This window comes from Idiotropiscis lumnitzeri, unplaced genomic scaffold (genome assembly GCF_059441095.1).
Source record: "Idiotropiscis lumnitzeri isolate Australia: NSW breed Sydney's pygmy pipehorse unplaced genomic scaffold, RoL_Ilum_1.0 HiC_scaffold_29, whole genome shotgun sequence".
In the NCBI taxonomy this organism is placed as follows: Eukaryota; Metazoa; Chordata; class Actinopteri; order Syngnathiformes; family Syngnathidae; genus Idiotropiscis; species Idiotropiscis lumnitzeri.
Window position 1 is genome coordinate 217,385 of NW_028283567.1, and position 22,993 is coordinate 240,377.

Consider the following 22,993-nt stretch of genomic DNA (forward strand, 5'->3'; position numbering starts at 1 on the left):
ACTTTCAATTTGCTCTGTTTGAGGCGGGATTCGAACCCACGCCTCCTGGGGTTACTGCGACCTGAACGCAACGCTTTAGACCGCTCTGCCATCCTGGTAACTGGTAATGCTCTCTTGACTGTGTTTGCTTTGTTATTGCTTGGTACTTTCAATAGGCTCTGTCTGAGGTGGGATTCGAACCCACGCCTCCTGGGGAGACTGCGACCTGAACGCAGCGCCTTTGACCACTTTGCCATCCTGGCACCTGGTAATGCTCTCTTGAATGTGTTTGCTTTGTTCTTGCTTGGTACGTTCAATGGGCTCTGTCTGAGGCGGGATTCTAACCCACGCCTCCTGGGGAGACTGCGACCTGAACGCAACGCCTTAGACCGCTCTGCCATCCTGGCACCTGGTAATGCTCTCTTGACTGTGTTTGCTTTGTTCTTGCTTGGTACTTTCAATTGGCTCTGTCTGAGGCGGGATTCGAACCCACGCCTCCTGGGGTTACTGCGACCTGAACGCAGCGCCTTCGACCGCTCTGCCATCGTGGCACCTGGTAATGCTCTATTGACTGTGTTTGCTTTGTTCTTGCTTGGTACTTTCGATGGGCTCTGTCTGAGGCGGGATTCGAACCCACGCCTCCTGGGGAGACTGCGACCTGAACGCAGCGCCTTTGACCGCTCTGCCATCCTGGCACCTGGTAATGCTCTCTTGAATGTGCTTGCTTTTTTCTTGCTTGGTACTTTCAATGGGCTCGGTCTGAGGCGGGATTCGAACCCACGCCTCCTGGGGAGACTGCGACCTGAACGCAGCGCCTTTGACCGCTCTGCCATCCTGGCACCTGGTAATGCTCTCTTGACTGTGTTTGCTTTGTTCTTGCTTGGTACTTTCAATGGGCTCTGTCTGAGGCGGGATTCGAACCCACGCCTGCTGGGGTGACTGCGACCTGAACGCAGCGCCTTTGACCACTTTGCCATCCTGGCACCTGGTAATGCTCTCTTGAATGTGTTTGCTTTGTTCTTGCTTGGTACGTTCAATGGGCTCTGTCTGAGGCGGGATTCTAACCCACGCCTCCTGGGGAGACTGCGACCTGAACGCAACGCCTTAGACCGCTCTGCCATCCTGGCACCTGGTAATGCTCTCTTGACTGTGTTTGCTTTGTTCTTGCTTGGTACTTTCAATTGGCTCTGTCTGAGGCGGGATTCGAACCCACGCCTCCTGGGGTTACTGCGACCTGAACGCAGCGCCTTCGACCGCTCTGCCATCGTGGCACCTGGTAATGCTCTATTGACTGTGTTTGCTTTGTTCTTGCTTGGTACTTTCGATGGGCTCTGTCTGAGGCGGGATTCGAACCCACGCCTCCTGGGGAGACTGCGACCTGAACGCAGCGCCTTTGACCGCTCTGCCATCCTGGCACCTGGTAATGCTCTCTTGAATGTGCTTGCTTTTTTCTTGCTTGGTACTTTCAATGGGCTCGGTCTGAGGCGGGATTCGAACCCACGCCTCCTGGGGAGACTGCGACCTGAACGCAACGCCTTAGACCGCTCTGCAATCCTGGCTACTGGTAATGCTCTCTTGACTGTGTTTGCTTTGTTCTTGCTTGGTACTTTCAATGGGCTCTGTCTGAGGCGGGATTCGAACCCACGCCTCCTGGGGTGACTGCGACGTGAACGCAACGCCTTAGACCGCTCTGCAATCCTGGCTACTGGTAATGCTCTCTTGACTGTGTTTGCTTTGTTCTTGCTTGGTACTTTCAATGGGCTCTGTCTGAGGCGGGATTCGAACCCACGCCTCCTGGGGTGACTGCGACGTGAACGCAACGCCTTAGACCGCTCTGCCATCCTGGCTACTGATAATGCTCTCTTGATTGTGTTTGCTTTGTTCTTGCTTGGTACTTTCAATGGGCTCTGTCTGAGGCGGGATTCGAACCCACGCCTCCTGGGGAGACTGCGACCTGAACGCAACGCCTTAGACCACTCTGCCATCCTGGCAACTGGTAATGCTCTCTTGAATGTGTTTGCTTTGTTGTTGCTTGGTACTTTCAATGGGCTCTGTCTGAGGCGGGATTCGAACCCACGCCTCCTGGGGAGACTGCGACCTGAACGCAACGCCTTAGACCGCTCTGCCATCCTGGCAACTGGTAATGCTCTCTTGACTGTGTTTGCTTTGTTCTTGCTTGGTACCTTCAATGGGCTCTGTCTGAGGCGGGATTCGAACCCACGCCTCCTGGGGAGACTGCGACCTGAACGCAACGCCTTAGACCGCTCTTCCATCCTGGCAGCTGGTAATGCTCTCTTGACTGTGTTTGCTTTGTTTTTGCTTGGTACTTTCAATGGGCTCTGTCTGAGGCGGGATTCGAACCCACGCCTGCTGGGGAGACTGCGACCTGAACGCAACGCCTTAGACCGCTCTGCCATCCTGGTAACTGGTAATGCTCTCTTGACTGTGTTTGCTTTGTTATTGCTTGGTACTTTCAATGGGCTCTGTCTGAGGTGGGATTCGAACCCACGCCTCCTGGGGAGACTGCGACCTGAACGCAACGCCTTAGACCGCTCTGCCATCCTGGTAACTGGTAATGCTCTCTTGACTGTGTTTGCTTTGTTATTGCTTGGTACTTTCAATAGGCTCTGTCTGAGGTGGGATTCGAACCCACGCCTCCTGGGGAGACTGCGACCTGAACGCAGCGCCTTTGACCACTTTCCCATCCTGGCACCTGGTAATGCTCTCTTTAATGTGTTTGCTTTGTTCTTGCTTGGTACGTTCAATGGGCTCTGTCTGATGCGGGATTCTAACCCACGCCTCCTGGGGAGACTGCGACCTGAACGCAACGCCTTAGACCGCTCTGCCATCCTGGCACCTGGTAATGCTCTCTTGACTGTGTTTGCTTTGTTCTTGCTTGGTACTTTCAATTTGCTCTGTTTGAGGCGGGATTCGAACCCACGCCTCCTGGGGTTACTGCGACCTGAACGCAACGCTTTAGACCGCTCTGCCATCCTGGTAACTGGTAATGCTCTCTTGACTGTGTTTGCTTTGTTATTGCTTGGTACTTTCAATAGGCTCTGTCTGAGGTGGGATTCGAACCCACGCCTCCTGGGGAGACTGCGACCTGAACGCAGCGCCTTTGACCACTTTGCCATCCTGGCACCTGGTAATGCTCTCTTGAATGTGTTTGCTTTGTTCTTGCTTGGTACGTTCAATGGGCTCTGTCTGAGGCGGGATTCTAACCCACGCCTCCTGGGGAGACTGCGACCTGAACGCAACGCCTTAGACCGCTCTGCCATCCTGGCACCTGGTAATGCTCTCTTGACTGTGTTTGCTTTGTTCTTGCTTGGTACTTTCAATTGGCTCTGTCTGAGGCGGGATTCGAACCCACGCCTCCTGGGGTTACTGCGACCTGAACGCAGCGCCTTCGACCGCTCTGCCATCGTGGCACCTGGTAATGCTCTATTGACTGTGTTTGCTTTGTTCTTGCTTGGTACTTTCGATGGGCTCTGTCTGAGGCGGGATTCGAACCCACGCCTCCTGGGGAGACTGCGACCTGAACGCAGCGCCTTTGACCGCTCTGCCATCCTGGCACCTGGTAATGCTCTCTTGAATGTGCTTGCTTTTTTCTTGCTTGGTACTTTCAATGGGCTCGGTCTGAGGCGGGATTCGAACCCACGCCTCCTGGGGAGACTGCGACCTGAACGCAGCGCCTTTGACCGCTCTGCCATCCTGGCACCTGGTAATGCTCTCTTGACTGTGTTTGCTTTGTTCTTGCTTGGTACTTTCAATGGGCTCTGTCTGAGGCGGGATTCGAACCCACGCCTGCTGGGGTGACTGCGACCTGAACGCAACGCCTTAGACCGCTCTGCCATCCTGGCAGCTGGTAATGCTCTCTTGACTGTGTTTGCTTTGTTCTTGCTTGGTACTTTCGATGGGCACTGTCTGAGGCGGGATTCGAACCCACGCCTCCTGGGGTTACTGCGACCTGAACGCAACGCCTTAGACCGCTCTGCCATCCTGGCACCTGGTAATGGCCTCTTTACTGTGTTTGCTTTGTTCTTGCTTGGTACTTTCGATGGGCTCTGTCTGAGGCGGGATTCGAACCCACGTCTCCTGGGGAGACTGCGACCTGAACGCAACGCCTTAGACCGCTCTGCCATCCTGGCAACTGGTAATGCTCTCTTGACTTTGTTTGCTATGTTCTTGCTTAGTACATTCGATGGGCTTTGTCTGAGGCGGGATTCGAACCCACGCCTCCTGGGGAGACTGCGACCTGAACGAATGGGCTCTGTCTGAGGTGGGATTCAAACCCACGCCTCCTGGGGTGACTGCGACCTGAACGCAACGCCTTAGACCGCTCTGCCATCCTGGTAACTGGTAATGCTCTCTTGACTGTGTTTGCTTTGTTATTGCTTGGTACTTTCAATGGGCTCTTTCTGAGGCGGGATTCCAACCCACGCCTCCTGGGGAGACGGCGACCTGAAAGCAACGCCTTTGACCGCTCTGCCATCCTGGCAACTGGTAATGCTCTCTTGACTGTGTTTGCTTTGTTATTGCTTGATACTTTCAATGGGCTCTGTCTGAGGCGGGATTCGAACCCACGCCTCCTGGGGTGACTGCGACCTGAACGCAACGCCTTAGACCGCTCTGCAATCCTGGTAACTGGTAATGCTCTCTTGACTGTGTTTGCTTTGTTATTGCTTGGTACTTTCAATGGGCTCTGTCTGAGGTGGGATTCGAACCCACGCCTCCTGGGGAGACTGCGACCTGAACGAAACGCTTTAGACAGCTCTGCCATCCTGGTAACTGGTAATGCTCTCTTCAATGTGTTTGCTTTGTTCTTGCTTGGTACTTTCAATTGGCTCTGTCTGAGGCGGAATTCGAACCCACGCCTCCTGGGGAGACTGCGACCTGAATGCAACGCCTTTGACCACTCTGCCATCCTGGCAACTGGTAATGCTCTCTTGACTGTGTTTGCTTTGTTATTGCTTGGTACTTTCAATGGGCTCTGTCTGAGGCGGGATTCGATCCCACGCCTCCTGGGGTGACTGCGACCTGAACGCAACGCCTTAGACCGCTCTGCCATCCTGGTAACTGGTAATGCTCTCTTGACTGTGTTTGCTTTGTTATTGCTTGGTACTTTCAATGGGCTCTGTCTGAGGTGGGATTCGAACCCACGCCTCCTGGGGAGACTGCGACCTGAACGCAGCGCCTTTGACCACTTTGCCATCCTGGCACCTGGTAATGCTCTCTTGAATGTGTTTGCTTTGTTCTTGCTTGGTACTTTCAATGGGCTCTGTCTGAGGCGGGATTCGATCCCACGCCTCCTGGGGTGACTGCGACCTGAACGCAACGCCTTAGACCGCTCTGCCATCCTGGCAACTGGTAATCCTCTCATGACTGTGTTTGCTTTGTTCTTGCTTGGTACTTTCAATGGGCTCTGTCTGAGGTGGGATTCGCACCCACGCCTCCTGGGGTTACTGCGACCTGAAAGCAACGCTTTAGACCGCTCTGCCATCCTGGCAACTGGTAATCCTCTCATGACTGTGTTTGCTTTTTTCTTGCTTGGTACTTTCAATGGGCTCTGTCTGAGGCCTGATTCGAACCCACGCCTCCTGGGGAGACTGCGACCTGAACGCAACGCCTTAGACCGCTCTGCCATCCTGGCACCTGGTAATGCACTCTTGACTGTGTTTATTTTGTTCTTGCTTGGTACTTTCAATGGGCTCTGTCTGAGGCCTGATTCGAACCCACGCCTCCTGGGGAGACTGCGACCTGAACGCAACGCCTTAGACCGCTCTGCCATCCTGGCAGCTGGTAATGCTCTCTTGACTGTGTTTATTTTGTTCTTGCTTGGTACTTTCAATTGGCTCTGTCTGAGGCGGGATTCGAACCCACGCCTCCTGGGGAGACTGCGACCTGAACGCAACGCCTTAGACCGCTCTTCCATCCTGGCAGCTGGTAATGCTCTCTTGACTGTGTTTGCTTTGTTTTTGCTTGGTACTTTCAATGGGCTCTGTCTGAGGCGGGATTCGAACCCACGCCTGCTGGGGAGACTGCGACCTGAACGCAACGCCTTAGACCGCTCTGCCATCCTGGTAACTGGTAATGCTCTCTTGACTGTGTTTGCTTTGTTATTGCTTGGTACTTTCAATGGGCTCTGTCTGAGGTGGGATTCGAACCCACGCCTCCTGGGGAGACTGCGACCTGAACGCAACGCCTTAGACCGCTCTGCCATCCTGGTAACTGGTAATGCTCTCTTGACTGTGTTTGCTTTGTTATTGCTTGGTACTTTCAATGGGCTCTGTCTGAGGCGGGATTCGAACCCACGCCTGCTGGGGAGACTGCGACCTGAACGCAACGCCTTAGACCGCTCTGCCATCCTGGTAACTGGTAATGCTCTCTTGACTGTGTTTGCTTTGTTTTTGCTTGGTACTTTCAATGGGCTCTGTCTGAGGCGGGATTCGAACCCACGCCTGCTGGGGAGACTGCGACCTGAACGCAACGCCTTAGACCGCTCTGCCATCCTGGTAACTGGTAATGCTCTCTTGACTGTGTTTGCTTTGTTATTGCTTGGTACTTTCAATGGGCTCTGTCTGAGGTGGGATTCGAACCCACGCCTCCTGGGGAGACTGCGACCTGAACGCAACGCCTTAGACCGCTCTGCCATCCTGGCAGCTGGTAATGCTCTCTTGACTGTGTTTGCTTTGTTCTTGCTTGGTACTTTCAATGGGCTCTGTCTGAGGCGGGATTCGAACCCACGCCTGCTGGGGAGACTGCGACCTGAACGCAACGCCTTAGACAACTCTGCCATCCTGGCAGCTGGTAATGTTCTCTTGACTGTGTTTGCTTGGTTCTTGCTTGGTACTTTCAATGGGCTCTGTCTGAGGCGGGATTCGAACCCACGCCTCCTGGGGAGACTGCGACCTGAACGCAACGCCTTAGACCGCTTTTCCATCCTGGCAGCTGGTAATGCCCTCTTTACTGTGTTTGCTTTGATATTGCTTGGTACTTTCAATGGGCTCTGTCTGAGGCGGGATTCGAACCCACGCCTCCTGGGGAGACTGCGACCTGAACGCAACGCCTTAGACCGCTCTGCCATCCTGGTAACTGGTAATGCCCTCGTGACTGTGTTTGCTTTGTTATTGCTTGGAAATTTCAATGGGCTCTGTCTGAGGCGGGATTCGAACCCACGCCTCCTGGGGAGACTGCGACCTGAACGCAACGCCTTAGACCGCTCTGCCATCCTGGCAGCTGGTAATGCTCTCTTGACTGTGTTTGCTTTGTTTTTGCTTGGAAATTTCAATGGGCTCTGTCTGAGGCGGGATTCGAACCCACGCCTCCTGGGGAGACTGCGACCTGAACGCAACGCCTTAGACCGCTCTGCCATCCTGGCAGCTGGTAATGCTCTCTTGACTGTGTTTATTTTGTTCTTGCTTGGTACTTTCAATGGGCTCTGTCTGAGGCGGGATTCGAACCCACGCCTGCTGGGGTGACTGCGACCTGAACGCAACGCCTTGGACCGCTCTGCAATCCTGGCTACTGGTAATGCTCTCTTGACTGTGTTTGCTTTGTTCTTGCTTGGTACTTTCAATGGGCTCTGTCTGAGGCGGGATTCGAACCCACGCCTCCTGGGGTGACTGCGACGTGAACGCAACGCCTTAGACCGCTCTGCCATCCTGGCAACTGATAATGCTCTCTTGATTGTGTTTGCTTTGTTCTTGCTTGGTACTTTCAATGGGCTCTGTCTGAGGTGGGATTCGAACCCACGCCTCCTGGGGAGACTGCGACCTGAACGCAACGCCTTATACCGCTCTGCCATCCTGGCAACTGGTAATGCTCTCTTGACTGTGTTTGCTTTGTTCTTGCTTGGTACTTTTAATGGGCTCTGTCTGAGGCGGGATTCGAACCCACGCCTCCTGGGGAGACTGCGACCTGAACGCAACGCCTTAGACCGCTCTGCCATCCTGGCAACTGGTAATGCTCTCTTGACTGTGTTTGCTTTGTTCTTGCTTGGTACTTTCAATGGGCTCTGTCTGAGGCGGGATTCGAACCCACGCCTCCTGGGGAGACTGCGACCTGAACGCAACGCATTAGACCGCTCTGCCATCCTGGCAACTGGTAATGCTCTCTTGAATGTGTTTGCTTTGTTGTTGCTTGGTACTTTCAATGGGCTCTGTCTGAGGCGGGATTCGAACCGACGCCTCCTGGGGAGACTGCGACCTGAACGCAACGCCTTAGACCGCTCTGCCATCCTGGCAACTGGTAATGCTCTCTTGACTGTGTTTGCTTTGTTCTTGCTTGGTACCTTCAATGGGCTCTGTCTGAGGCGGGATTCGAACCCACGCCTCCTGGGGAGACTGCGACCTGAACGCAACGCCTTAGACTGCTCTGCCATCCTGGCAGCTGGTAATGCTCTCTTGACTGTGTTTGCTTTGTTATTGCTTGGTAATTTCAATGGGCTCTGTCTGAGGCGGGATTCGAACCCACGCCTGCTGGGGAGACTGCGACCTGAACGCAACGCCTTAGACCGCTCTGCCATCCTGGCAGCTGGTAATGCTCTCTTGACTGTGTTTGCTTGGTTCTTGCTTGGTACTTTCAATGGGCTCTGTCTGAGGCGGGATTCGAACCCACGCCTCCTGGGGAGACTGCGACCTGAACGCAACGCCTTAGACCGCTTTTCCATCCTGGCAGCTGGTAATGCCCTCTTTACTGTGTTTGCTTTGATATTGCTTGGTACTTTCAATGGGCTCTGTCTGAGGCGGGATTCGAACCCACGCCTCCTGGGGAGACTGCGACCTGAACGCAACGCCTTAGACCGCTCTGCCATCCTGGCAACTGGTAATGCTCTCTTGACTGTGTTTGCTTTGTTCTTGCTTGGTACTTTCAATGGGCTCTGTCTGAGGCGGGATTCGAACCCACGCCTCCTGGGGAGACTGCGACCTGAACGCAACGCCTTAGACCGCTCTGCCATCCTGGCAACTGGTAATGCTCTCTTGAATGTGTTTGCTTTGTTGTTGCTTGGTACTTTCAATGGGCTCTGTCTGAGGCGGGATTCGAACCCGCGCCTCCTGGGGAGACTGCGACCTGAACGCAACGCCTTAGACCGCTCTGCCATCCTGGCAGCTGGTAATGCTCTCTTGACTGTGTTTGCTTTGTTATTGCTTGGTACCTTCAATGGGCTCTGTCTGAGGCGGGATTCGAACCCACGCCTCCTGGGGAGACTGCGACCTGAACGCAACGCCTTAGACCGCTCTGCCACGACCTGGGATTACAAATCCTGGGAAACCGCTATGTGCGCGATAGCAGTGTGATCGTCGTCACGGAAACCTTGCTGCACGCAGACGTCCCCGACGCTAGCATCCAGCTGGCCGGGCGCTCGCTACATCGCGCGGATCGGACAAGGGACACCGGTAAGAGGAGGGGCGGGGGGCTCTGTGTTTACGTGCATGAGAACTGGTGCGGCGATAGCACGATCGTCGAGAAGCACTCTTCCCCCGACATCGAGTTCATGTCCGTTAAATGCCGGCCTTATTTTCTCCCGAGGGAGCTAACGGTAGTGATTGTCACAGCTGTTTACATCCCTCCCGACGCTAGCACTAGCACGGCGCTCTCGCTACTCGCGTGCGTCATCAATAAACATCAGCGGGCCCACCCTGATGGCGTTCACGTAGTAGCGGGAGACTTTAATAAGGCCAATTTAAAGACTGTACTCCCAGAGTTTCACCAGCATGTCAAGTGCCCAACGAGGGGAGACAACACTCTCGACCATGTGTACTCGAACATCAAGCACGCATACAGAGCCCTCCCACTCGCCCCTCTCGGCCAGTCAGACCACCTGTCCTTGCAGCTCGCACCTGCGTACACCCCTCTCAGGCGCAGATTCAGGCCTACCACAAAGACTGTGAAAACCTGGCGTGACGACGCCATGAGTGAATTACAGGACTGCTTTCATGACACAAACTGGGACCTCTTTGATCATCAGGACCTTGATGTCTACACGCATTGTGTACTGGACTACATCAAGTTCTGCATGGAAACTGTGTCCCAACATAAGACTATACGGACCTTTCCAAATGCGAAGCCCTGGATGTCCAGCAGGGTTCGCTCTCTCCTCAAGGCCCGTGACGCTGCCTTCAGGTCAGGCGACAAAGCCCAGTACAGGGTGGCTCGTGCTGACCTGAGCAAAGGCATCAAGCTAGCCAAGGCAACCTACAAGGGGAGGCTGGAGGCCCACCTTGCCAGTAACAGGCCACGGGAGGTGTGGCAGGGTCTACGGAGCATCACCAACTTCCGTGGCAGCAGCACGACCTCTGTAGACCCGAGTGCATCGCTGGCAGAGGAGCTTAACTGCTTCTTCGCTCGCTTTGACTCGCCCCAACCGTCACACCCCCGCACTTCAAGCTCCAACTCCCCCCCACTCATCGTAGAGGAACACGATGTGAGGCGCGCGCTCCTGGCGGTCAACCCCAGGAAAGCTACTGGACCCGACGGAATACCAGGCAAGGTCCTCAGAGCATGTGCCCACCAACTGTCACATGTTTTCTGCAGGATCTTCAACCGCTCCCTGGCTCAGGCAGTCATCCCCTCCTGCTTGAAAACTTCCACCATTATTCCTGTCCCCAAAAAGTCACCAGCCGTCCACCTGAATGACTACCGTCCTGTTGCTCTCACACCAGTCATTATGAAGTGCTTCGGGAGGCTGGTTCTCCAGCACATCAGGGACTGCCTTCCTCCCACTCTGGACCCCTACCAGTTTGCATACCGGGCTAACAGATCCACTGAGGACGCCATCGACACTGCTCTGCATGTTGTGCTGGGCCACCTGGAACGACAGCAGAGCTATGCAAGGATGCTCTTTGTGGACTACAGCTCGGCATTCAACACGATCATCCCAGACATCCTCGTCGCCAAACTGGACACTCTCGGCCTCCCTGCCCTCACACGCATCTGGATTAAGGACTTTCTGACCAACAGACCCCAGACTGTGTTGCTCGGCCCCTACACGTCCTCCACCCTCATGCTGAGCACCGGTTCCCCCCAAGGATGCGTGCTGAGCCCTCTCCTGTACGCCCTCTACACCTACGACTGCAGCCCGGCCCACGGCAACAACACCATTGTCAAGTTTGCTGACGACACGACAGTGGTCGGTCTGATCTCGGAAGGTGACGAGACAGCCTACAGAGAGGAGGTAAAGAGACTGACAACTTGGTGCAAGGACAACAGACTGCACCTTAACTCTGCTAAAACAAAGGAGATTGTCGTCGACTTCAGGAGGAACAAGACGCTGCCGCCCCCCCTCTGCATCGAAGGCGTGTGTGTGGAGAGGGTCCACACGTTCAAGTTCCTGGGAGTACAGATCTCCGATGACCTTTCTTGGAGTCACAACACCACAGCAGTGGTAAAGAAGGTCCGCCAACGTCTGCACTTCCTGAGAGTCCTCAGGAAATTCAACCTGGACAGGAAGCTGCTGCTGGCCTTCTACCACTCGTCCATCGAGAGCCTGCTGACGTACTGTGTCTCCACCTGGTACAGCGGCTGCACTGAGGCGGACAGAGTGAGGCTCCAGAGGACAGTCAAAACAGCGCAAAGGATTATTGGCTGCCCTCTTCCCCCACTGTCGGACATCTACACCGCCCGGTGCCTCAGAAGGGCTCTCAACATCGTCAATGACAATACCCACCCAAACTCACACCTGTTCGACCTGTTGCCCTCTGGCAGGCGCTACAGATGCATCAAATCAAGGACCAATAGACTGAGAAACAGTTTCTTTCCGAGAGCCATCTCCATACTGAACTCTCACACACACACGAGACCACCCTAACCTCGCAAAACAGCATTGTGATGTGTTTCTATATGCCCTATTCAGTACTGAATTCCATTGCACTGTCTTCTTTATTTATCTAATTTATATATTTGTCTGTATTATTGTTGTATTGCACTGGAGAGGGGAGCCCTCTAATCTCGTTGCACACTTGAGTACAATGACAATAAAGGGATTTCTATTTCTATTTCTATTTCTATTCGTAATGCTCTCTTGACTGTGTTTGCTTTGTTCTTGCTTGGTACTTTCAATGGGCTCTGTCTGAGGCGGGATTCGAACCCACGCCTGCTGGGGAGACTGCGACCTGAACGCAACGCCTTAGACCGCTCTGCCATCCTGGCAGCTGGTAATACTCTCTTGACTGTGTTTGCTTGGTTCTTGCTTGGTAATTTCAATGGGCTCTGTCTGAGGCGGGATTCGAACCCACGCCTCCTGGGGAGACTGCGACCTGAACGCAACGCCTTAGACCGCTTTTCCATCCTGGCAGCTGGTAATGCCCTCTTTACTGTGTTTGCTTTGATATTGCTTGGTACTTTCAATGGGCTCTGTCTGAGGCGGGATTCGAACCCACGCCTCCTGGGGAGACTGCGACCTGAACGCAACGCCTTAGACCGCTCTGCCATCCTGGTAACTGGTAATGCTCTCGTGACTGTGTTTGCTTTGTTATTGCTTGGTAATTTCAATGGGCTCTGTCTGAGGCGGGATTCCAACCCACGCCTCCTGGGCAGACTGCGACCTGAACGCAACGCCTTAGACCGCTCTGCCATCCTGGCAGATGGTAATGCTCTCTTGACTGTCTTTGCTTTGTTTTTGCTTGGTACTTTCAATGGGCTCTGTCTGAGGCGGGATTCGAACCCACGCCTCCTGGGGAGACTGCGACCTGAACGCAACGCCTTAGACCGCTCTTCCATCCTGGCAACTGGTAATGCTCTCTTGACTGTGTTTATTTTGTTCTTGCTTGGTACTTTCAATGGGCTCTGTCTGAGGCGGGATTCGAACCCACGCCTGCTGGGGTGACTGCGACCTGAACGCAACGCCTTAGACCGCTCTGCAATCCTGGCTACTGGTAATGCTCTCTTGACTGTGTTTGCTTTGTTCTTGCTTGGTACTTTCAATGGGCTCTGTCTGAGTCGGGATTCGAACCCACGCCTCCTGGGGTGACTGCGACGTGAACGCAATGCCTTAGACCGCTGTGCCATCCTGGCAACTGATAATGCTCTCTTGATTGTGTTTGCTTTGTTCTTGCTTGGTACTTTCAATGGGCTCTGTCTGAGGTGGGATTCGAACCCACGCCTCCTGGGGAGACTGCGACCTGAACGCAACGCCTTATACCGCTCTGCCATCCTGGCAACTGGTAATGCTCTCTTGACTGTGTTTGCTTTGTTCTTGCTTGGTACTTTCAATGGGCTCTGTCTGAGGCGGGATTCGAACCCACGCCTCCTGGGGAGACTGCGACCTGAACGCAACGCCTTAGACCGCTCTGCCGTCCTGGCAACTGGTAATGCTCTCTTGACTGTGTTTGCTTTGTTCTTGCTTGGTACTTTCAATGGGCTCTGTCTGAGGCGGGATTCGAACCCACGCCTCCTGGGGAGACTGCGACCTGAACGCAACGCCTTAGACCGCTCTGCCATCCTGGCAACTGGTAATGCTCTCTTGAATGTGTTTGCTTTGTTGTTGCTTGGTACTTTCAATGGGCTCTGTCTGAGGCGGGATTCGAACCGACGCCTCCTGGGGAGACTGCGACCTGAACACAACGCCTTAGACCGCTCTGCCATCCTGGCAACTGGTAATGCTCTCTTGACTGTGTTTGCTTTGTTCTTGCTTGGTACCTTCAATGGGCTCTGTCTGAGGCGGGATTCGAACCCACGCCTCCTGGGGAGACTGCGACCTGAACGCAACGCCTTAGACTGCTCTGCCATCCTGGCAGCTGGTAATGCTCTCTTGACTGTGTTTGCTTTGTTATTGCTTGGTAATTTCAATGGGCTCTGTCTGAGGCGGGATTCGAACCCACGCCTGCTGGGGAGACTGCGACCTGAACGCAACGCCTTAGACCGCTCTGCCATCCTGGCAGCTGGTAATGCTCTCTTGATTGTGTTTGCTTGGTTCTTACTTGGTACTTTCAATGGGCTCTGTCTGAGGCGGGATTCGAACCCACGCCTCCTGGGGAGACTGCGACCTGAACGCAACGCCTTAGACCGCTTTTCCATCCTGGCAGCTGGTAATGCCCTCTTTACTGTGTTTGCTTTGATATTGCTTGGTACTTTCAATGGGCTCTGTCTGAGGCGGGATTCGAAACCACGCCTCCTGGGGAGACTGCGACCTGAACGCAACGCCTTAGACCGCTCTGCCATCCTGGCAACTGGTAATGCTCTCTTGACTGTGTTTGCTTTGTTCTTGCTTGGTACTTTCAATGGGCTCTGTCTGAGGCGGGATTCGAACCCACGCCTCCTGGGGAGACTGCGACCTGAACGCAACGCCTTAGACCGCTCTGCCATCCTGGTAACTGGTAATGCTCTCTTGAATGTGTTTGCTTTGTTGTTGCTTGGTACTTTCAATGGGCTCCGTCTGAGGCGGGATTCGAACCCACGCCTCCTGGGGAGACTGCGACCTGAACGCAACGCCTTAGACCGCTCTGCCATCCTGGCAGCTGGTAATGCTCTCTTGACTGTGTTTGCTTTGTTCTTGCTTGGTACCTTCAATGGGCTCCGTCTGAGGCGGGATTCGAACCCACGCCTCCTGGGGAGACTGCGACCTGAACGCAACGCCTTAGACCGCTCTGCCATCCTGGCAACTGGTAATGCTCTCTTGACTGTGTTTGCTTTGTTCTTGCTTGGTACTTTCAATGGGCTCTGTCTGAGGCGGGATTCGAACCCACGCCTCCTGGGGAGACTGCGACCTGAACGCAACGCCTTAGACCGCTCTGCCATCCTGGTAACTGGTAATGCTCTCTTGAATGTGTTTGCTTTGTTGTTGCTTGGTACTTTCAATGGGCTCCGTCTGAGGCGGGATTCGAACCCACGCCTCCTGGGGAGACTGCGACCTGAACGCAACGCCTTAGACCGCTCTGCCATCCTGGCAGCTGGTAATGCTCTCTTGACTGTGTTTGCTTTGTTCTTGCTTGGTACCTTCAATGGGCTCCGTCTGAGGCGGGATTCGAACCCACGCCTCCTGGGGAGACTGCGACCTGAACGCAACGCCTTAGACCGCTCTGCCATCCTGGCAGCTGGTAATGCTCTCTTGACTGTGTTTGCTTTGTTCTTGCTTGGTACTTTCAATGGGCTCTGTCTGAGGCGGGATTCGAACCCACGCCTGCTGGGGAGACTGCGACCTGAACGCAACACCTTAGACCGCTCTTCCATCCTGGCAACTGGTAATGCTCTCTTGACTGTGTTTATTTTGTTCTTGCTTGGTACTTTCAATGGGCTCTGTCTGAGGCGGGATTCGAACCCACGCCTGCTGGGGTGACTGCGACCTGAACGTAACGCCTTAGACCGCTCTGCAATCCTGGCTACTGGTAATGCTCTCTTGACTGTGTTTGCTTTGTTCTTGCTTGGTACTTTCAATGGGCTCTGTCTGAGGCGGGATTCGAACCCACGCCTCCTGGGGTGACTGCGACGTGAACGCAACGCCTTAGACTGCTCTGCCATCCTGGCAGCTGGTAATGCTCTCTTGACTGTGTTTGCTTTGTTATTGCTTGGTAATTTCAATGGGCTCTGTCTGAGGCGGGATTCGAACCCACGCCTGCTGGGGAGACTGCGACCTGAACGCAACGCCTTAGACCGCTCTGCCATCCTGGCAGCTGGTAATGCTCTCTTGATTGTGTTTGCTTGGTTCTTACTTGGTACTTTCAATGGGCTCTGTCTGAGGCGGGATTCGAACCCACGCCTCCTGGGGAGACTGCGACCTGAACGCAACGCCTTAGACCGCTTTTCCATCCTGGCAGCTGGTAATGCCCTCTTTACTGTGTTTGCTTTGATATTGCTTGGTACTTTCAATGGGCTCTGTCTGAGGCGGGATTCGAAACCACGCCTCCTGGGGAGACTGCGACCTGAACGCAACGCCTTAGACCGCTCTGCCATCCTGGCAACTGGTAATGCTCTCTTGACTGTGTTTGCTTTGTTCTTGCTTGGTACTTTCAATGGGCTCTGTCTGAGGCGGGATTCGAACCCACGCCTCCTGGGGAGACTGCGACCTGAACGCAACGCCTTAGACCGCTCTGCCATCCTGGTAACTGGTAATGCTCTCTTGAATGTGTTTGCTTTGTTGTTGCTTGGTACTTTCAATGGGCTCCGTCTGAGGCGGGATTCGAACCCACGCCTCCTGGGGAGACTGCGACCTGAACGCAACGCCTTAGACCGCTCTGCCATCCTGGCAGCTGGTAATGCTCTCTTGACTGTGTTTGCTTTGTTCTTGCTTGGTACCTTCAATGGGCTCCGTCTGAGGCGGGATTCGAACCCACGCCTCCTGGGGAGACTGCGACCTGAACGCAACGCCTTAGACCGCTCTGCCATCCTGGCAACTGGTAATGCTCTCTTGACTGTGTTTGCTTTGTTCTTGCTTGGTACTTTCAATGGGCTCTGTCTGAGGCGGGATTCGAACCCACGCCTCCTGGGGAGACTGCGACCTGAACGCAACGCCTTAGACCGCTCTGCCATCCTGGTAACTGGTAATGCTCTCTTGAATGTGTTTGCTTTGTTGTTGCTTGGTACTTTCAATGGGCTCCGTCTGAGGCGGGATTCGAACCCACGCCTCCTGGGGAGACTGCGACCTGAACGCAACGCCTTAGACCGCTCTGCCATCCTGGCAGCTGGTAATGCTCTCTTGACTGTGTTTGCTTTGTTCTTGCTTGGTACCTTCAATGGGCTCCGTCTGAGGCGGGATTCGAACCCACGCCTCCTGGGGAGACTGCGACCTGAACGCAACGCCTTAGACCGCTCTGCCATCCTGGCAGCTGGTAATGCTCTCTTGACTGTGTTTGCTTTGTTCTTGCTTGGTACTTTCAATGGGCTCTGTCTGAGGCGGGATTCGAACCCACGCCTGCTGGGGAGACTGCGACCTGAACGCAACACCTTAGACCGCTCTTCCATCCTGGCAACTGGTAATGCTCTCTTGACTGTGTTTATTTTGTTCTTGCTTGGTACTTTCAATGGGCTCTGTCTGAGGCGGGATTCGAACCCACGCCTGCTGGGGTGACTGCGACCTGAACGTAACGCCTTAGACCGCTCTGCAATCCTGGCTACTGGTAATGCTCTCTTGACTGTGTTTGCTTTGTTCTTGCTTGGTACTTTCAATGGGCTCTGTCTGAGGCGGGATTCGAACCCACGCCTCCTGGGGTGACTGCGACGTGAACGCAACGCCTTAGACCGCTCTGCCATCCTGGCAGCTGGTAATGCTCTCTTGACTGTGTTTGCTTTGTTTTTGCTTGGTACTTTCAATGGGCTCTGTCTGAGTCGGGATTCGAACCCACGCCTCCTGGGGAGACTGCGACCTGAACGCAGCGCCTTTGACCACTCTGCCATCCTGGCACCTGGTAATGCTCTCTTGAATGTGTTTGCTTTGTTCTTGCTTGGTACGTTCAATGGGCTCTGTCTGAGTCGGGATTCGAACCCACGCCTCCTGGGGAGACTGCGACCTGAACGCAACGCCTTAGACCGCTCTGCCATCCTGGCACCTCGTAATGCTCTCATGACTGTGTTTGCTTTGTTCTTGCTTGGTACTTTCAATGGGCTCTGTCTGAGGTGGGATTCGCACCCACGCCTCCTGGGGTTACTGCGACCTGAACGCAACGCCTTGGACCGCTCTGCCATCCTGGCAGCTGGTAATGCTCTCTTGACTTTGTTTGCTTTGTTCTTGCTTGGTACTTTCAATGGGCTCTCTCTGAGGTGGGATTCGAACCCACGCCTCCTGGGGTGACTGCGGCCTGAACGCAACGCCTTAGACCGCTCTGCCATCCTAGCAACTGGTAATCCTCTCATGACTGTGTTTGCTTTGTTCTTGCTTGGTACTTTCAATGGGCTCTGTCTGAGGTGGGATTCGCACCCACGCCTCCTGGGGTTACTGCGACCTGAACGCAACGCTTTAGACCGCTCTGCCATCCTGGCAACTGGTAATGCTCTCTTTACTGTGTTTGCTTTGTTCTTGCTTGGTACTTTCAATGGGCTCTGTCTGAGGCGTGATTCGAACCCACGCCTCCTGGGGAGACTGCGACCTGAACGCAACGCCTTAGACCGCTCTGCCATCCTGGAAACTGGTAATGCTCTCTTGACTGTGTTTGCTTTGTTCTTGCTTGGTACTTTCAATGGGCTCTGTCTGAGGCGGGATTCGAACCCACGCCTCCTGGTGAGACTGCGACCTGAACGCAACGCCTTAGACCGCTCTGCCATCCTGGCAACTGGTAATGCTCTCTTGAATGTGTTTGCTTTGTTGTTGCTTGGTACTTTCAATGGGCTCTGTCTGAGGCGGGATTCGAACCCACGCCTCCTGGGGAGACTGCAACCTGAACGCAACGCCTTAGACCGCTCTGCCATCCTGGCAACTGGTAATGCTCTCTTGACTGTGTTTGCTTTGTTCTTGCTTGGTACCTTCAATGGGCTCTGTCTGAGGCGGGATTCGAACCCACGCCTCCTGGGGAGACTGCGACCTGAACGCAACGCCTTAGACCGCTCTGCCATCCTGGCAGCTGGTAATGCTCTCTTGACTGTGTTTGCTTTGTTCTTGCTTGGTACTTTCAATGGGCTCTGTCTGAGGTGGGATTCGAACCCACGCCTGCTGGGGAGACTGCGACCTGAACGCAACGCCTTAGACCGCTCTGCCATCCTGGGAGCTGGTAATGCTCTCTTGACTGTGTTTGCTTGGTTCTTGCTTGGTACTTTCAATGGGCTCTGTCTGAGGCGGGATTCGAACCCACGCCTCCTGGGAAAACTGCGACCTGAACGCCACGGCTTAGACCGCTTTTCCATCCTGGCAGCTGGTAATGCCCTCTTTATTGTGTTTGCTTTGATATTGCTTGGTACTTTCAATGGGCTCTGTCTGAGGCGGGATTCGAACCCACGCCTCCTGGTGAGACTGCGACCTGAACGCAACGCCTTAGACCGCTCTGCCATCCTGGTAACTGGTAATGCTCTCGTGACTGTGTTTGCTTTGTTATTGCTTGGTAATTTCAATGGGCTCTGTCTGAGGCGGGATTCGAACCCACGCCTCCTGGGGAGACTACGACCTGAACGTAACGCCTTAGACCGCTCTGCCATCCTGGCAGCTGGTAATGCTCTCTTGACTGTGTTTGCTTTATTTTTGCTTGGTACTTTCAATGGGCTCTGTCTGAGGCGGGATTCGAACCCACGCCTCCTGGGGTTACTGCGACCTGAACGCAACGCCTTAGACCGCTCTGCCATCCTGGCAACTGGTCATGCTCTCTTTACTGTGTTTGCTTTGTTCTTGCTTGGTACTTTCAATGGGCTCTGTCTGAGGCGGGATTCGAACCCACGCCTCCTGGGGAGACTGCGACCTGAACGCAACGCCTTAGACCGCTCTTCCATCCTGGCAACTGGTAATGCTCTCTTGACTGTGTTTATTTTGTTCTTGCTTGGTACTTTCAATGGGCTCTGTCTGAGGCGGGATTCGAACCCACGCCTGCTGGGGTGACTGCGACCTGAACGCAACGCCTTAGACCGCTCTGCAATCCTGGCTACTGGTAATGCTCTCTTGACTGTGTTTGCTTTGTTCTTGCTTGGTACTTTCAATGGGCTCTGTCTGAGGCGGGATTCGAACCCACGCCTCCTGGGGAGACTGCGACCTGAACGCAACGCCTTAGACCGCTCTGCCATCCTGGTAACTGGTAATGCTCTTGTGACTGTGTTTGCTTTGTTATTGCTTGGTAATTTCAATGGGCTCTGTCTGAGGCGGGATTCGAACCCACGCCTCCTGGGGAGACTGCGACCTGAACGCAACGCCTTAGACCGCTCTGCCATCCTGGCAGCTGGTAATGCTCTCTTGACTGTGTTTGCTTTGTTTTTGCTTGGTACTTTCAATGGGCTCTGTCTGAGGCGGGATTCGAACCCACGCCTCCTGGGGTTACTGCGACCTGAACGCAACGCCTTAGACCGCTCTGCCATCCTGGCAACTGGTAATGCTCTCTTTACTGTGTTTGCTTTGTTCTTGCTTGGTACTTTCAATGGGCTCTGTCTGAGGCGGGATTCAAACCCACGCCTCCTGGGGAGACTGCGACCTGAACGCAACACCTTAGACCGCTCTTCCATCCTGGCAACTGGTAATGCTCTCTTGACTGTGTTTATTTTGTTCTTGCTTGGTACTTTCAATGGGCTCTGTCTGAGGCGGGATTCAAACCCACGCCTGCTGGGGTGACTGCGACCTGAACGTATCGCCTTAGACCGCTCTGCAATCCTGGCTACTGGTAATGCTCTCTTGACTGTGTTTGCTTTGTTCTTGCTTGGTACTTTCAATGGGCTCTGTCTGAGGCGGGATTCGAACCCACGCCTCCTGGGGTGACTGCGACGTGAACGCAACGCCTTAGACCGCTCTGCCATCCTGGCAGCTGGTAATGCTCTCTTGACTGTGTTTGCTTTGCTTTTGCTTGGTACTTTCAATGGGCTCTGTCTGAGTCGGGATTCGAACCCACGCCTCCTGGGGAGACTGCGACCTGAACGCAGCGCCTTTGACCACTCTGCCATCCTGGCACCTGGTAATGCTCTCTTGAATGTGTTTGCTTTGTTCTTGCTTGGTAATTTCAATGGGCTCTGTCTGAGGCGGGATTCGAACCCACGCCTCCTGGGTTGACTGCGACGTGAACGCAACGCCTTAGACCGCTCTGCCATCCTGGCAGCTGGTAATGCTCTCTTGACTGTGTTTGCTTTGTTTTTGCTTGGTACTTTCAATGGGCTCTGTCTGAGTCGGGATTCGAACCCACGCCTCCTGGGGAGACTGCGACCTGAACGCAGCGCCTTTGACCACTCTGCCATCCTGGCACCTGGTAATGCTCTCTTGAATGTGTTTGCTTTGTTATTGCTTGGTAATTTCAATGGGCTCTGTCTGAGGCGGGATTCGAACCCACGCCTCCTGGGGAGACTGCGACCTGAACGTAACGCCTTAGACCGCTCTGCCATCCTGGCAGCTGGTAATGCTCTCTTGACTGTGTTTGCTTTATTTTTGCTTGGTACTTTCAATGGGCTCTGTCTGAGGCGGGATTCGAACCCACGCCTCCTGGGGTTACTGCGACCTGAACGCAACGCCTTAGACCGCTCTGCCATCCTGGCAACTGGTCATGCTCTCTTTACTGTGTTTGCTTTGTTCTTGCTTGGTACTTTCAATGGGCTCTGTCTGAGGCGGGATTCGAACCCACGCCTCCTGGGGAGACTGCGACCTGAACGCAACGCCTTAGACCGCTCTTCCATCCTGGCAACTGGTAATGCTCTCTTGACTGTGTTTATTTTGTTCTTGCTTGGTACTTTCAATGGGCTCTGTCTGAGGCGGGATTCGAACCCACGCCTGCTGGGGTGACTGCGACCTGAACGCAACGCCTTAGACCGCTCTGCAATCCTGGCTACTGGTAATGCTCTCTTGACTGTGTATGCTTTGTTCTTGCTTGGTACTTTCAATGGGCTCTGTCTGAGGCGGGATTCGAACCCACGCCTCCTGGGGTGACTGCGACGTGAACGCAACGCCTTAGACCGCTCTGCCATCCTGGCAACTGGTAATGCTCTCTTGACTGTGTTTGCTTTGTTCTTGCTTGGTACTTTCAATGGGCTCTGTCTGAGGCGGGATTCGAACCCACGCCTCCTGGGGTGACTGCGACGTGAACGCAACGCCTTAGACCGCTCTGCCATCCTGGCAACTGGTAATGCTCTCTTGACTGTGTTTGCTTTGTTCTTGCTTGGTACTTTCAATGGGCTCTGTCTGAGGCGGGATTCGAACCCACGCCTCCTGGGGAGACTGCGACCTGAACGCAACGCCTTAGACCGCTCTGCCATCCTGGCAGCTGGTAATGCTCTCTTGACTGTGTTTGCTTTGTTTTTGCTTGGTACTTTCAATGTGCTCTGTCTGAGTCGGGATTCGAACCCACGCCTCCTGGGGAGACTGCGACCTGAACGCAACGCCTTAGACCGCTCTGCCATCCTGGCAGCTGGTAATGCTCTCTTGACTGTGTTTGCTTTGTTTTTGCTTGGTACTTTCAATGGGCTCTGTCTGAGTCGGGATTCGAACCCACGCCTCCTGGGGTGACTGCGACGTGAACGCAACGCCTTAGACCGCTCTGCCATCCTGGCAGCTGGTAATGCTCTCTTGACTGTGTTTGCTTTGTTTTTGCTTGGTACTTTCAATGGGCTCTGTCTGAGTCGGGATTCGAACCCACGCCTCCTGGGGAGACTGCGACCTGAACGCAGCGCCTTTGACCGCTCTGCCATCCTGGCACCTGGTAATGCTCTCTTGAATGTGTTTGCTTTGTTCTTGCTTGGTACGTTCAATGGGCTCTGTCTGAGTCGGGATTCGAACCCACGCCTCCTGGGGAGACTGCGACCTGAACGCAACGCCTTAGACCGCTCTGCCATCCTGGCACCTCGTAATGCTCTCATGACTGTGTTTGCTTTGTTCTTGCTTGGTACTTTCAATGGGCTCTGTCTGAGGCGGGATTCGCACCCACGCCTCCTGGGGTGACTGCGGCCTGAACGCAACGCCTTAGACCGCTCTGCCATCCTGGCAACTGGTAATCCTCTCATGACTGTGTTGGCTTTGTTCTTGCTTGGTACTTTCAATGGGCTCTGTCTGAGGTGGGAATCGCACCCACGCCTCCTGGGGTTTCTGCGACCTGAACGCAACGCTTTAGACCGCTCTGCCATCCTGGCAACTGGTAATGCTCTCTTTACTGTGTTTGCTTTGTTATTGCTTGGTAATTTCAATGGGCTCTGTCTGAGGCGGGATTCGAACCCACGCCTCCTGGGGAGACTGCGACCTGAACGTAACGCCTTAGACCGCTCTGCCATCCTGGCAGCTGGTAATGCTCTCTTGACTGTGTTTGCTTTATTTTTGCTTGGTACTTTCAATGGGCTCTGTCTGAGGCGGGATTCGAACCCACGCCTCCTGGGGTTACTGCGACCTGAACGCAACGCCTTAGACCGCTCTGCCATCCTGGCAACTGGTCATGCTCTCTTTACTGTGTTTGCTTTGTTCTTGCTTGGTACTTTCAATGGGCTCTGT